General features: G+C 38.2%; 1 protein-coding gene across 1 annotated transcript in view; it reads left to right on the forward strand.

Moving 5' to 3' along the window:
• LOC134213578 (facilitated trehalose transporter Tret1-like) overlaps positions 1-15,349 on the forward strand; it is a 444,771-nt gene that overhangs the window by 13,847 nt on the left and 415,575 nt on the right. The gene's annotated exons all lie outside the window — the stretch shown is intronic.

Below are 15,349 nucleotides of genomic sequence, written 5' to 3' on the forward strand. Positions count from 1 at the left end.
TTAATAAATTACTTGATTTCTGAAAAGATGAATTAAAAAGACGGAAGGCAGTATCATACATAATAACATGAGTGTTTATAACACAACAATTGTGTTTAGCCCCAAAATGTTGAATGCTCTATATTTGGAACAGTCTAGTGTGGTGCTCAATTGGTAATATCCCAATTTTATCAGCCCCTGTCGAATTTGGGATGATGAAACAGGTAATTAAACAAAATTTGTAATTTTGAAATATATTTCACAAATATATGTAAAGCCTTGGCGATACATAATGCGTTAACAGTACACGTTATTTCTTATGGTAAAGACTTCAAATCCTTTCCAGTCACTCATAAACGATGTTGAATCATAATGAATCAGAATGAATCAGAGAAATGTAAAGCGCAAATTCGTCTTGGTTCGCAAACTATGGGACTTACACTGGTTACGAAATCCATAATAAACCCTATTTGCAACTGCAATACGCCTTTTCACATCGCGGGTATCACAAATTCTTCTTAAACTAAAATTTTTCCACCATCCAGCACCATTTCACTACCACCTGGTTTTGCTGGTATTGCTGCATATGTATGTCACATATGGCCAAAATGAGATTTTTATTTATTCTGAATACTTTTCCAAAAATACGTATTCTGACAAAAAATACGAAAAAAAATTGTTCAGGAATGTATGGAATTTTTTCGTTTGAGAAACTACATATGTACATGCACTTTGAAGAGCAATTATGGAGTACTGCTTGTAGTTTTCGCACTGGTTAAGTTTTCGCAAAACTTAAAAAGTAAAAAGTTATTATAGTTATTGCCTTAGGGGGTATATTATTCTCAAAATGAGCTTTATATCCATTTCCCAAAGGAAAATAACGGTCATGCCGATTTTGATTTTCTAACTGCACAATTGCATCACATGATTGATGCAATGTTCAAAGGAAATATCAAAACTGAAGCCGTTCAGGTTGGTATAAAGCTCACACAACAAATTGTTATTGGACTTCGTTTCAATGGACTCAGGCATTCTTTTTTTTCAAATTCTTAAAGGGGATGGGTGAGAAAGATGAATTTTTCAACTTCCTAACAGTTCATAATGTGCATATTGCCATTAAAACTTTACAATATAACATATTTCAAACCTTAACTCTCCGTCAAAAGAGATCGAAATTATGTCATCTACAAAAATGATCGTCTTGATAGCGTCTGTGGTTGAATCGCCATTGTCATTAATAGACGTACCAAACATAAATTATTTACTCAGGGAGACCGGGAATTTACTTGACGCTAAATATTTTTAAGTTTTATTTCGACAGACCAGAGAGTAGAAAGATATCTAATTCAAATCTTGTATATTTCATTAAAGAATATTTCTGGTTATTATTGGCATTCTGTTTGAATCCTAGGATTCATTAAATTCCGTTTGATAGAGTTTGGTTTTTTTGTTATAAGCTATTTTTGAAGGCACAGAAATTTAAAATATTCCGTGGCGTCTCAACAGTTGAATAATGTCTGTGCTTCAAGACTATTTTAGTACATTCATCAAGGTTTTAGAAATCACGTCTTAACTCAAGAAATTTTTTTATTGAAATTTATCATAATGTTGAAAATTCCCAAAAATATTTCTCAGGATTTCGACAATTTTGAGTTCCAATTAATTGGTCTAGCGAAGCTAAATATTTAGGACTTCTGCTAGATCAAAAAATAACTTTTATAAGCCAAATGTAACAAATATATTATGTTTCTATATCCACTTATAAACAGAAAATCAAAACTTTGTCTCAAGAACAAATTTATGATTTACAAACAAAATTTGTATGCAGAGGTTTTTTTTTCTTCATAACTCAAGAATTAATCAGAGAATAAATCAATTCTAGGCGAAACGAAGTTCGTCGGGTCTGCTAGTGTCAAACAAAATAATTTCCAATTTTGGACAAAAAATATGCAATCTGGAAACTCGATTATCCGAAGTATTTTTTCTCTTAGATTTTTAATTTTAATTTTTTGTTTCCAATATTATAATATACTATATGATTATTTTTACAATATGGGACGTGTCTGATTACGAGAGAGGGGTTGAAAAAGAGGTTGTATTGAATATTGAAATCTGACTATACGCTTGATTATAAAATTCATGAATTGAATCGAATACATTACTATTATATTCACACAAAATATGATTATTTGAAGAAACATGAACGTAGCTGGAATGGCAGGGGCTGAAGTAGGGGTATTCTATATACTTATTCTTAATTCCATGAATAATTTTAAGTCCTTTTCCTCTCTTTTTTTCCATGAAATTACTTGATCGATTGTCAATTAAGCTGTTGCAATTGTGTATGTGTGTGTGTTTTCATACTATCTCCCACTGTCCGGCAGTGCTTTTATGGAAGAAACATGTCTTCATCTATTTGTTACTATTTTTAATCCATACATGAAAACATTTTGAGTCCTGGAGAAAGAAGGTACTGTGCTCTACTGTGCATCCAAAGACCCTATAACAAGAAGCTCAGACCACATCTTGAGGTGATTTTCAGCACAGTAAGCCCCACATAAATACATTCAGATATCAAATGGATATATGCAATGTATCTATGTTGTTTTGATCATCAACTCCACCATAACATCTTTTCCTCGAAAAGATATGAACTCTATCTGAACACCAAACTCCAAACTCCATCCATGAACACCCACGAATCTCAAATAGAATTTGAGTGGACATTTTTTGCCTTTCTCGTACAACTAAGTTGTACCGAAAGGCTATCATTTCACTCCAAATTCGAACTTTTGATAGAAGTCCCGGAGACCCATAGTGTTATATACCATTCGACTCAGCTCGATGAGCTGAACAAATGTCTGTCTGTCCGTGTGTGTGTGTGTGTGTATGTGTGTGCGTGTGTGTGCACAAATGCCATAAAAACATTAGCCAAATTTTCACATAGAAACTCTTAACTGATTTTCTTGCAACAAGTTGCATCCGACAGAGACTAAAACGCTGTTGATCACTATTGAATTTCATAATTATTGCAAATTGCTAAAAATAGATAATATTAAAATAGTGATGAGATATAGTGACATAGAACAATAATGTGTTATGAAAAATGCCTTGCATCTATGAATATTTTTTAAGTTTATCCGCGGCTTGCTCCCATTAAGAGTTTCATCGTACTATAAAGATGCTCGTGTTGCACGCATTTAGGCGTAAGTATGCTCTTCGTTCAGTTTCATAGTACTATGAAATTGTCCGAAAGTCAAAATTCGAACATAGGAAATTCGAGAAACTTTTGGCAGCGCCATCTGTCGTCTACTAGTGTAAATTTTCTATCATAACATTAGACGGTGTAACTGTTTTGCCTTTCTTGTACATCATCGAGGTGTAAGCGTAAAGGCTACATTTATTACCTTTTGCGCGAGAAAGGCGCCATCACCGCTAGGTGGATTAATCTGGGTTTTTTCGGAAGTCTTGACTTATTTACAAAATTCAGTTATCTGTGAAAATATGTGAAGTGGTTATATACATTAAATTGATTGTTGTTCATGTTCAGGTCATCTGACAAGGTTAAAATTTTTGCAGAATTGGACGAAATAAAATTACGATCTGATTTGAAATTTTTTGAGTAAATTTGTTTTTTGGCTGATTTTTTTTCATTATTAATAACTTAAATTAGTACCCTTAGAGCATTAGTGATTAATCATAGATTTAATCATGATTAATGAATAATGGGTTATTTAATCATAATTCATTAATCATAATCATACAAAAAATATGATTTAATCATTAATTACTAATCGTTAATCATAGATTTTTACATTCAATCAATAATCACTAATCATATTCATAATTGTTTAGAGTTTATTCATTAATCATCAATTTTAATCATGGCATATATCGCTTTTATTCATTAATCTTTAATCATAATCATATAATTTTTATACCTTTTAATAACCCAATTTGGAAGAAAGGTTTCTTGACTATTGATCATTATGCAAATCATTCAATTTGATTATTCATAATCATTAATAATTAATCATATCGATCGTTAATCAATAATCATACACATGTTGTGTCAACATTTAATCACGATCAGTAATCGTTAATCATACTCCAAGCGTTTTATTCATTAATCATAATCGTTAATCATTGTAAAAAAGATATTTTAATCGTTAATCATAATCATTATTCATTGTCAAAAATGAATAATGAATAAATCATTAATCATAATCTTTAATCATAGAGTTATCATAGGTTATGATTAAAACCAATTTAATTATTTATTGGAAGCTTTATTCATTAACGCTCTGAGTGGAGGTAGCACTCATAGGTTCAGATGAGAATTTCAGTAATTGTGTATAATTTAACGATTGAAACAATGATTTTCTTTAATAAAAATGACTTCCTTGCACCTATAGTTGAGCTACTTTGCTGAGAAAATGTGGGTCCAATACGGAATCAATCAACAGTGCTATTGTAGACACCAACGTTGCCTTTTTCTTCACTAATGGAACAAATTAGTTGTGCAATTAATTATTGATAGTTCTTAAAGCAATATGCTGATAAATGATAATAAAAAAAACTTGGATTTTGCTTCCTGAATTTCTTAATGAATGGCCAATGAGTGTTTAGATAATTTCTTGGTAATATACAATAAATGTTGTACATATAAGGAATGTGTTGTATAAGCTTAATAACATCCAGCCCTTTATACACCTGTCACAATTCGTTATTCATGCGACGCCGCCAGATACCGTTCTCCTGTTGTTGTCCGCAGCACCTTACGCTCAAACACTCCGATAGCTCTTCGATCGGCCTCCTTTAACGTCCATGTTTCACGGAAGAATCAGAGTTGTTCGTTTTGTTCGTTTGCAGACTCTGGGACTTAAGCTGGTTACGAAGTTCGTAATAAGCCAAATTTGCAGCTGCAATATGCCTTTCACCTCGCGGGAAACATCATTATCGCGCGTCACTTATGTTCCAAGATACACAAATTCTTCTACCACTTAAAAATTTTCACCATCCACCATTTAGAAGCTGAAGCCAACTAGAAGCTGACGGAAGATTTTACCACCGTCAACACGCTTTTCGCCCAGGATATGGCACCAGCACATACTTTGCCAACCTGGGCAGTGTGCTCCAAGAAGCGTATGAGGTAGGCAAGCATGTTGACCTAGTGTCGCTTGATATCGCCAAGGCTTTTAGCCGGACCTGGACCCCATTGGTCCTTAGAAAATTACAAGATTGGGGTATCACAGGCAACATGCTTGCTTTCATCAAGAACTTCTTCTCTCGACGAACCTTCCAAGTGCTTATTGGCGGAACAGCTTCGAACGAGTATCCTGAGGAAACTGGCGTCCCCCAAGGGTCGGTAATAGCGGTAACACTTTTCCTTATCGCTATGGACGGGGTCTTCAACGTTCTGCCCGCAAATGTATATTTGTTTGTATACGCAGACGACATCTTGTTGGTCGTAGCTGGTAGAACACCTGGAAGGACCAGGATCAGAACTCAGGCTGCAGTAAGCACCATCTTTCGCTGGGCTTCATCCGTCGGCTTTGTTCTGAACGCCAGTAAATGTGTCCGGGGACACGTATGCAGCGGCCGGCATCAGTTAGCGGGTCCATCCATAAAACTCGGCACGGAGGCCATCCCCAACCGGAAGATCGTCCGTATACTCGGCGTCGACATCGACCGGAAACTCTCCCCGCGTTAATCTCATCAAAACTCTCTAAAAACACCGCACTAACAACAGGAGCACAAGATTAAACGTCGGATAAGCCATTATCGATAGCCGCCTGCTCTATGACCTAGAGCATACATGCCCTGCCTACCGAAGCCTAATCAACATCCTTTCACCTGTTTTTAACAGCTACGTCCGGACAGCCTCTGGTTTACTCCCGTCCACTCCCGCTGAAGCTGCATGTGTGGACGCTGGCATCCTTCCTTTCCGGCACCGTATTTTAATGGCCATTTGCCGCAAAGCCGCCTCTTTCGCTGCCTCTACCTCAGGCGAAGTCAGGATCCCTCTCCTTGATGAGGCTGACCGGATCCTGAGAAGAGTAGCCGGTACCAGTTTCCCCCCACTGGCGCGGGTTCACTGGCACGGAGCGAAGGGCTGGCTGACACCCTCAGTAAACATCGACCGCCCCATCGCCTCGCGGTTTAAAAGGGGAGACAACACTGAGGAACTCCGACGGTCTGTTTCAGAACTGCTCGCAACACGTTTCCGGAACAGCGAGATCCGGTACACTGACGGTTCCGTATCCAGCCGTGGAGTCGGCTTCGGTGTCTACGGACCCAATCTGGCCAGGTCGGAGAGCCTGCCACGCCAGTGCAACATTTTTTCCGTTGAAGCCGCCGCCGTCTTTGTTGCGGCCACTATCCTAGCAAATAAACCAATCGTGGTCCTCACGGACTCTGCAAGCGTGGTTTCTGCCCTCCAAAGCGAGACACCCAAGCACCCCTGGATCCAGGGAATACTTTCTGGGATGATACCCGGTACCACCTTTGCCTGGATCCCCAGCCATTGCGGCATAAGGAGAAATAACGAGGCCGACGCCCTGGCTAGTGTCGGACATGAGGGCCTATTATACACCCGTTCCGTCCCGCTGGCCGACGTTAAGAAATGGACGAAGAGCGTCGTCGGCCAGGACTGGGCTCGGATATGGAGCAGCAACAGGGGGTTCTTCCTTAGGAAAATTAAGGGAACCACCGACTCCTGGAATGAACCAGCCACCCAGAAAGAGCAGCAGGTCATCTCAAGGCTCCGGACTGGCCACACAAGGGTCTCTCACAATTTTGGTGGGGGCCCTTTCCGGTCCATTTGTGAACTATGTGACACGGAAAATAGCGTAGAGCATTTTGTCTGTCGATGTCCCAAATATGACTACCCCCGAAATATTTACGGAATACCGGGTAGCATTCGGGACGCACTGGCGGATGACGAAGCTGCAATGGCTGCCATCTTTTGCTTCCTGAAGGACGCCGAAGAACGAAGAACGCCTTTCACGAAGTCTAGCACCCCGATAGCTCATAACGTGAAGCCTCGGGAATGAGGCCTTTTACATCAGGCGAACGAGCATTTCCTAAATATAAGTCCCACTCCCCCCAGTGATCATCGTTCCGATTCGGCTGGGGGGGGGGGTTCATCGACCTTCCCCATCCGCAACAGTACCTCGCCAAACCAACAGACATGCCAATTCGCATTTGATTTTTTTTCACTGCTTTATTGAAGGACATCGATAAAAATTCTTCGAGTATTTTTTCAGGCTCCCTCCGATTTTTTCGGATTCTGAATATCGTCACACTTAAACCAAGTGGCGTTCTGATCCTTTACTTAAAGAAAGGCCGAAAAGTAAAAGGATTTCTGTTAAATTGGCAAATTTTGGCAAGGAGCTAACGGATAAGGCCTCAACTGCAACTTCAACCTTCAGAGGCAAACATTACCACCGGAGAACAGCGCATCAGTAGGACCACAGCAGAACATCATAACAAGGCTAATTTCAAGCAGGAGCCCTAAAGGAACCAGGGGAATGCATAGTCGAAGGAAGGCAAAGTAGGAGGTCAACCCTCACAGGACTGACCAGGACCAAAATGACCCTATCCACGTCGATCGCCCGTATCCAACTCCATTGTGTACCATCGTTTTAAGTGTCATTGTTTTATTTTTAACTGTCTTCAACCGTGCATTTGATTTATTACTGCAAAATTTTAAAGTATTAGGATTAAATAGTTTTAGTTAAATTACAACGACAAATGGCGATGCCCTTGGTTGGCACGCAGGGCGGCCCCTCTGGCCGACCCTCTCTTATATACAGCACTGCTAAATCACCATCGGCGGGACCCAAGGTTGGCCCACAAAGGGAACTCCTCCAGTTCCCTTTCATCCCTGTGTTGAACTTAATCCTAGAATTAAAAAAACACATTAATAAAATAAAAAAAAAACCATCACCATTTCGCTACCACCATCACTAATGAACCCACGTTGATTGCGCTGGTATTCTATATATTTATTCTTAATTCCATGAATAATTTTATGTCTTTTTCCTCTCTTTTTCTTCCGTGCAATTACTTGATCGATTGTCAATTAAGCTGTTTTATTTGAGACAACATCAGATTTACTATTTATATCAATCTAATGAGGTTCCATAACTCACGAAGCAGTCGCTCATTCGATAGATGAAAACGTAACCTCGCCAACACAGAACTATGTGTTTGGGTACATAGCCAGGATTGCGGAATTCACTCTCAATTGATCATTAACGACGATATACGAGCAGCATAAGGCTAACAAGATCATAACAAGACATGAAAAAAATTGCTCGTCGCCTGATACAAATGCGAAAGAGGCATGATGAAACGCTTTGTTCTAGTAAAATTGTCATTGAGGACCATGTGCAAAACAAGTGGCAATGCGTTATCAGCACCAGATCAAACTTTGGGTTCAGAAGTAATGGCCAAAATGCTATTTTTTTTGTACAAACAGCCCGTAAATAATCCATCTATTTTTTGGCAACTATTCTCAAGCAACAAATTGCATTCAAATGGGAATTATAATTTCATATTAAAAATATGCTGGATCGGCTATGAACTCAAAAGTTATGGCAAAAATACTATTTTTCCATAATACACCAGAAAGTCACCAATTCCGCTAGGTGAATTAATCATGATTTTTCCTAAATAATTTCTGACTACACCACCGGAAATAAAATAAAACATAGGTTTTTTATTATTTAATTGCAGATTTGATTTTTTTTTGTGGTAATTCGATTATTCGGAGTTAAAAATGCTCGATACTCCGGATAATCGGGTCCGACCTGTATAGAGTTTTATATATGTTACCGGGCTAAAAATTTCCAAGGTAGAGTTATCTAACATTTAAAGCAATTTAAAGAATGTAGTACAAAAAAGTATGGGAAATTTTGACGAACATCGAAAAACAAACATAGCTTAGAAAGATACTTGGAACATTACAGTAGCGATACAATTGGTAAGTTTTTCAAAGATTTAAAAAAAAATCTATTGTCTATTCAGCAGGCCACCAATTTTCTAGGAAATATTGAAGTACGTTCAAAATCCACGGCGATATTCATAGGTACGAATTTGGTAATCAACTAGCTTGACGGTCATGCGAAATGTAACGTAGAATTGAAAATAATAAGCAATAAACAAACAAATTCTAAAAGTTCAAATGTTGCCAAAATTCCAATAACGGATTGACCCATGAATGAAAATAAAAAACAAAACTAATTTGTCCATTTGTACCTATCAATCAGATACATACCTGTTGTATATGCTTCCTACGTTCATTGGTATAGTTGCCAAGAGGTTCATACCTATATTATGTTGTTTAAATTGTGATGCTGATTTGAAGGTAAAATAGAAGAACTTAGCATCCTGTTGAAGCAATGTACAAAATGTCGCTCAACCTTTCGACATATTTAGACGATAATGATTACGATGCAGATTGTGAGGAATCATATCAACCAGAACTCAGGTTACGAAAAAATATTGGATTCAGAAGCTCCAGAGAATCGGAATCGGACGACTCGAGTAATTCGGATTCATCGATGTCACAGGAAAGTGGAAGTGCTCTTAGTCGGTGTTCCTCACCCAGTGCGGACAGCTGTAAGGGTTGTCAACGTGCACTGCACAAGTGTCGATGCAAGTTGAAGGTTAGGGGAAGCAACTCGCAGTACGACTATTGGAAACGGGACCTTAGTCGATCGTTCGAAGTCCAGTGTAATATGGAAGCACTCCCCGAGGCGGTTTCGGGAAACTACACTCCAGCGCATTGGCTAAGTGACGATCAGCAGCGCTTCAATCGAATGTTTAGCCAAAATTACGTCCAAGAGCATACGAGATATGTGCCGCAAAATCCTGCGGGGATTCCCCACTATGTTGGTTGGCAGCTGGACCAGTGCGGATACTTGCGCCCAGTTGGGTTGTTCCAAACGCCACCAGGGTATCATATGGTATATCCTTATCCTCAATCGAGAAACGTAAATAATTAGGTTAATTTCTGTTAAAAAAGCTTACGCTATTATGTGAATTGTATAGAATGTCATTTATAAATAAAATTAAATAATACATAAATCAGCTTTAATTATTTCTAAAAACACCTCCTTCAAAACTTCATCAATCGCCGCTTACCTTATTGCATACAAAACCACACACGTTTTCTATACTTAAACACATAAAAAAAATATTAAAATAAAAAAAAAATCTAAAAACTCCTCGGGTTTGATCAATAATGTTTTGAAAATCCTCAAATTTATCCGATTTTTGTTGTTGCCCCCTCAAAATATTATTTTGGGGTGGACAAAATAGTATTTAAATATTTTTATCGGCCTCAATTAAATAAAAAAAAAAGATTCCGCATAAAAATGTATATATTGTCCTTCACAGTTTGAACGGTGACTCTGATCTCTTCCTTGATCTTGCTCTTCCGTTTTCGCTGCATTAAGATCGCTTTCTTCTTCTACTTATTTGCATTACATCCCACATTGGGACAGAGCCGCCTCGCAGCTCAGTGTTTAGTGTTTATTAACTGCGAGGTTTCAAAGTAGTTTCTTTGCTGTTTTCGCTATTCATTCATTCATTTATTTAGTCTACATCTATACAGATAACACTGAATCAACAATTTGACGCCACAATACACGGTTCGAGGCCGCATCTCTCCATCCTCGAATACGCCCCACGCTCGCCAAGTCGTTCTGCACCTGGTCTGCCCATCTCGCTCGCTGCGCTCCACGTCGTCTCGTACCTGCCGGATCGGAAGCGAACACCATCTTTGCAGGGTTGCTGTCCGGCATTCTTGCAACATGCCCTGCCCATCGTACCCTTCCGGCTTTAGCTACCTTCTGGATACTGGGTTCGCCGTAGAGCTGGGCGAGCTTATGGTTCATTCTTCGCCGCCACACACCGTCTTCTTGCACACCGCCAAAGATGGTCCTGAGCACCCGTCTCTCGAATACTCTGAGTGCTTGCAAGTCCTTCTCGAGCATTGTCCATGTTTCATGCCCGTAGAGGACTACCGGTCTTATCAACGTCTTGTACATGACACATTTGGTGCGGTGGCGAATTTTTTAACAGCAGTTTTTTTTTGAGCCCATAGTAGGCCCGACTTCCACAGATGATGCGCCTTCGTATTTCACGACTAACGTTGTTGTCAGCCGTTAGTAAGGATCCGAGGTAGACGAATTCCTCGACCACCTCGAAGGTATCCCCGTCTATCGTAACACTGCTTCCCAGGCGGACCCTGTCGCGCTCGGTTCCACCCACAAGCATGTACTTTGTCTTTGACGCATTCACCACCAGTCCAACTTTTGTTGCTTCACGTTTCAGGCGGGTGTACAGTTCTGCCACCTTTGCAAATGTTCGGCCGACAATGTCCATGTCATCCGCGAAACAAATAAATTGACTGGATCTGTTGAAAATCGTACCCCGGCTGTTACACCTGGCTCTCCGCATGACACCTTCTAGCGCAATGTTGAACAACAGGCACGAAAGTCCATCACCTTGTCTTAGTCCCCGGCGCGATTCGAACGAACTGGAGTGTTCGCCCGAGATCTTCACACAGTTTTGCACACCATCCACCGTTGCTTTGATCAGTCTGGTAAGCTTTCCAGGGAAGCTGTTCTCGTCCATAATTTTCCATAGCTGTTTTCGCTATGTTTGCTGCAAATCAACTGATAACGCTGCCAATTTAGATAATAATTCAATAAACCACAAAGTCATTATGATTGTTCTATATTTATTTCTAGAATTCTTTCAACACGTGCAATCCAATTCTCAACAATAATTATGTAATACCATATTCAAATATTATGCAATTTTGAAGGTGGTCCTGACTTTACACAATTCAATTTTGTTTTTCTTACTGACTAGTCAACTATGATATCTGTATATATAAAAAAATGGTCAGTGTATTCTCATAACTCGAAAACGGCTGGATAGATTTTCTTCATTCCTCCAGCAGATATGTTTTTCATAGTTTCCGACGAGTTTATATAATATTGCATCAGGCAAAAATCACGAATAAAGTTGAGTAATTTGTGAAAAAGTAAAACTAAATTTTGTATGGAATTTCGCATGGGTCGTTCACAACGCGCATTTTCGCCTACTATGCAGGAAAACGCCTGTCGGGTCAACTAGTTGAGTAATAGAAATGATGATGTCCAGTTAAAATTGACATGGCCAACTATTCTAGTCTTTCTAGATACATATTAACTGAACAGCGTTGTTTTACAGAGTGAACGTGTGCATTCTACCCGTATCACGACGAGGAATCTAGTATCGTGACTACGCGAACACTGCTCTAGACTGTGGACATAGTTTTCCAAATTTTCCCCTATAACAAAATAGCTAAACGACTCACAGACTTTTAGCTTGCAAAGCCACACAGTTAGTTAGTACTGTTAGGAGTGAGAAAGTATCTCTCAGCAGGATTCCTCCCCCATGCTAGGTAAAAATAACTTCACGCTGTTTGCAAAAAAAAACCAGAATGGCTTCGCTGAATGGTGGCCGGGTCGGTCATGCTTCGTCGATTCTGGATCCTGGCATAGTCAGAATGACTTTTCACCAGATGAAAGTCAACTTCGAAATGGACTGTAGCATTTTCCACCCACGTTTGCTCGGCAAAAAGAAATGGAAGGTTAATTTTCTTGTTAATTCCCAATTCTAAGATTATGTAGGAAAATGTTCCATTTTCCAATCTGACTACGTCTGCTCTATAAACAAAGTAATGAAGGAATAATTTCATTAGATCTTTTTGTCAGCATACGGATGACTGCTAAAAAAAATACAGAAATAAGAAACAAATGATAGGATCAAATTTGGAACTGTTGAAATGAAGAGCCGAATCAGCCAGTCTTTCACAAAGTTGTACCGAATGGACCTGTGCACCGATCTACTTTGAGCCGACGGCGGCTCGGATCGGCATGGTTTAAAATTGTCATTCAAATATTTCGTCGGTGGGTGCCGAACAAAAAATATTACAAATATTTGGGCATAATTTATTAGGCATAATTTATATTGTGCACTAAGGTCGTTTTTTACGCGGTTCGATTTTATCAATTCCTCGGTTTATCCCAATTTCCATAGCTTTGTAAATAGGGGAACGGTTCGGTACTTCATCCCATAGCTCCTATGTCCATCCCATCAAAAACAAAGCAATGAGAAGGAATTTGGTTTGTTTCTTATTTTTGTGATTTTTTCACCAGTGATCACGCGTGTTAGCAAAAAGAAGCGACAAGATCGGTGAAGTATTTCTTTGTTTTGCGATGAGATGAATATATGTTCAGTGAGATGGAAAATGGAACATTTCCATTACTTCCTGGTTTCTCTTTGTTTTTTTTTGTGATCAACACAATTGTTTTAATGAGCACAAAGGCCAGACATAATAAATAAACAAACCACGTAATAAGCGACTTTGTTATGACATTCATATTTAACTGCAATTTCTCAACATGAGATTTATCCAAACTCAACTGCACACCCAATGATGAAACTTTTTTTTGTTCGAAATTCAGATTCTTTAACTAAAAATAGCCCAATCTGAATAGGCTATAATAGCCTATTCAGATTGGGCTATTTATGACTTTGTTAAGTGAGAGGGTATCCAATTATTACGAGGTGTTCAGACTGCAGCAAGATAATATATCTTGACGTTTCCATGTTTGCTCATTTGCACGCTAATACAGGGTTGAATTCAAGGAGAGTTTTAAAATTTAATTTGCGAAATCAAGCATTTGTGTGGCGACAATCGAACATTTTTTTCTGAACAAAGTTTCCACGAAAAAAAATATAAAAAAAAATATGAAAAGGAATTTTCGAAGAATATTTGAAGCTCTCATTAAGGATAATGATAATTTATTAGTTGGGTGCGCCGTTCTTCGGGGAATCAGACTATTCCTCAATTTATTTTTAAGTTTAAAAAGTATTTTGATTCTGTACTATGATCGAACGGAGATTTGATAGAAAATTTAGATACTTTTGGGAATTCCTCACAAATAAATAAAAAAAAGGACGATTGGACCAATTTTCAAGAAATATTATCGAACTAAAATGTATTTCCACCAGTATCTCCATGTATGAAGGGCAACTCAGCAATTTAATTTTTTTCAAAATGGAAACTGAACCATTGCGTTCTACTCGACAATCAATGATACAGCTTCTAACAAAATCGAATCGTGTGAATGTGATATAATTTAAACTGGATTTTGGATGAATTAATGCATTACCAATCCATGTTTTATTTAAGGTTATTCTACTTTATATATACATCCCATTCAAATCGTACAGTTGTCCCACGTGTAAAATGTTGAAACTAAAGTATATTAAGTCATTCAAGGAGCAGAATTGAAACAATTTATGAAATCATGTTTATTCATCAAATATATTCGTTTTACAACCATTCCTACGTTTTAAATTGTCTTCCGCATTGGCCCTTGAACTTTGAAAATTTATTCGATTTGTTCTATTAAATCTAGGTTTAAGTTAAATACTTTATGTTTATTCTAGAGAGCATCTGTTTTTTTAAACAATTCATGTTGAATAAGTGGAGAATAAATAATTATCATCATTATTTTTCATCATATAAAATGCTTTCCACAAAACCATCACAATCCGAGTTATTCTTCAGCGCTCAGAAGATTTCCATCTAACATGCATTCGACCCTGCTGCGACAGAAAGAGCATGACTGTCAACTACTAAACGAAATGAAAACAGAGAGAATTTTCTCTCTGGCAAAGAGAGCGTGGCGCTTGTCAGTTTTGTTTTGTTGAATTTCTCCCTGCATCCCAGTTAGAACGAAAGCTCTCTCGTAATAATTGTTCGTAATAAATTCTTCATGACTCTTTTTAGCGGGTATCTTTTGACAGCGCAAAATGTATGGAATATTACGTAAATAATGACATCATAAAGCGTATTTACCCTGAAACGCCAATTATTATGTCATTAATGGCGTAATCTGAATAGGCTATAAGGTACTTTTAACATTGCTTTACGCTCCAGAGTTATCAGAGAGAAGAATATCTTAGTAATTCGCCAGTGTCATCGGAAGATAAATTCCTACAAATTTTGGAAGGAGTAATTCCTCTTAATTTCTGGGGGAGGGATTTCTCAACATTCCTGAGAGAAGAATTGCCCTGATCTTTTGGAAGAACGATTCTTCATAATTCCTGGATGAGTATTCTGGAGAATTTGTGTGGATGAAATTCTTGTAGGAGAAATTTACCAGAGTTTGAAAGAGACATTCTCCAAAAAACGTAAAGTAATAATATTCCACAGACCCAGATATTTCCAGAATTCGTGAAGAATTCTACAAAATATCTGGGTTAAGATGTCCAGAGAATTTGAGAAAAAGGA

The sequence above is a fragment of the Armigeres subalbatus genome, chromosome 2, assembly GCF_024139115.2.
Source record: "Armigeres subalbatus isolate Guangzhou_Male chromosome 2, GZ_Asu_2, whole genome shotgun sequence".
Classification (NCBI taxonomy): Eukaryota; Metazoa; Arthropoda; class Insecta; order Diptera; family Culicidae; genus Armigeres; species Armigeres subalbatus.